The 1,925-nt window shown below is 34.6% G+C and overlaps 1 protein-coding gene across 1 annotated transcript in view; it reads left to right on the forward strand.

Moving 5' to 3' along the window:
- Nucleotides 1–1,925, forward strand: part of LOC119576260 — a 46,678-nt gene that overhangs the window by 846 nt on the left and 43,907 nt on the right. The window lies entirely within an intron of this gene.

Raw genomic sequence — 1,925 nt, forward strand, 5'->3', positions numbered from 1 at the left:
CAAGATCATTCACTGCTGGAAGAGGTTATTGTTGTGTATGAGAAAGTTTTGTGGTGAGTTTGGGAGATCAATAGATGGGTTGGGGTGTAACTATGCAGTGTAAGCGGTTGCTGTATAATGTAACAAGTTGAACAATTTCTAGAATGAGGTAGAGTGATATTCCCTTCCAGGGCCATCCCTCTCTCTTTCTGGCTCTCTCTTTTCTCTGATTCCATGTCATATTCCTTCCTGATGATCACACTTTCATCCATCATATCTACCATCTAAAGAGCATCATCATCTGACTTATTGTAATCCAATAAAACATCCAAATTATTGTCTCTTTCCCCATTCTGCTGTGGCATTTTATTGGATACGGATAAGTCCGATATGTTAAGCTTAGCCTCGCCAGGGCTGTGAGGTGAGCCTGGCCTATGAGGGGACCCTGGCCTATGTCAACTAGTGTAACTCTCTCATGTGTCAACTGGTGCTGACTTGGCTGAACCTAGTCCTTACCTGCCGTGGTGCCCAGCCACACCAGTAACCTCCAGGCAACAATTGCAACTTCTCGCGCCTGGGCGGGGCGTGAACTGCCGACCCCATGGATGAGAGGCCAACACGTAACCACTGTACTACCCCGGAGGCTATTTATTGGATGATTTATCTTTTTCACCAGTTAAAGATTTTTAAAATTTTCCAATAATAAGATAAACTCACTCATGGAGAGTAATTCATGAAAGTTAGATAATAGATGTGGTCAAGGAAAAAATTTAAAAGTAAACGCCTGTGCAAGAAGGTAACAGGGGTGCCTGCCGATCCCCAAAGTTATTGCTGAGACGTAATCCTTGTGCAAAAGAGAGGCACCTGACCAGATTTTGGATTGACCAATCAAGATTAATGTTTCCTCATTTGAAACTCTGCCCACTGTCTCTCATGTTTGCATGTCATGAGGAAATGCCCTTTTTTATTATTAATTTTTTTAGGGGGATATGAGTCACACTCCCTTTAGGGATAGTTTTCTGTCTTCAAATTTGGGATGATTCTGATTGTATTAATGATGTTGGCAATAACAGTAATCATAATAATGATGACAATTATAAGAGTAATGAGTATTGATAGTAAGGTTTATTCTGTTAATAATGACAAAGATCTTTTATTGCTGTGTTTAACTTGGTAATATTATTATTATTATTGTTATTATTATTATTATTATTATTATTATTATTATTATTATTATTATTATTATTATTATTATTATTATTATTATTATTATTATTATTATTATTTTTATTATTATTATTATCATCATTATTTGATCTTTCTTTCCTTCTTTCTTTCTTTCTTTTTTTCTTCTTTTTTCTTTCTGTTTACTAGTTACCTATGAGCAAGTGTGAATTGCTGACCTTACCCAACCAGTATATGCTGTACTGCTGTAGTGTAATATGAGAATGTACACCTGGTTATTATTTTATAGCTTGATGTGTAATAGAAACTCTTTCCACTAAATTGTAAATTCTCTTAGTTTTTTTGCTTCTTACACTGCCATATTCTCTGATTTTGAAAGAAAAAAAAAAATTCACTGGAACAAAACATTAATGATACAGTGAGATGAGGAACAGAAATAATGATGTTGAAGTTATTTGATGGAATTTTAATACTTTTGATAATTATTAACCTTGATAGTTGACTATTATTGAGAGATGAAACATTATTTATTATCATTATCACTTTATTTATTTTACTGATATATATTTTAGAATTTAACATATCTGTTACAGATTATGTTTATTCATATATTTGCTGGTTGTTGTTCCATATATATTAATCCTCAGCAGGGTTTTTCATATCCACTTTTATGCTGCTCCTTTGCGTCATTTTCATCTGTTGCTGTTTTGGGGGTTACTTGGCGTTGCTAACTTTGCAGTGAGGTTGGCAAGGGTTTGAGG

This window comes from Penaeus monodon, chromosome 8 (genome assembly GCF_015228065.2).
Source record: "Penaeus monodon isolate SGIC_2016 chromosome 8, NSTDA_Pmon_1, whole genome shotgun sequence".
In the NCBI taxonomy this organism is placed as follows: Eukaryota; Metazoa; Arthropoda; class Malacostraca; order Decapoda; family Penaeidae; genus Penaeus; species Penaeus monodon.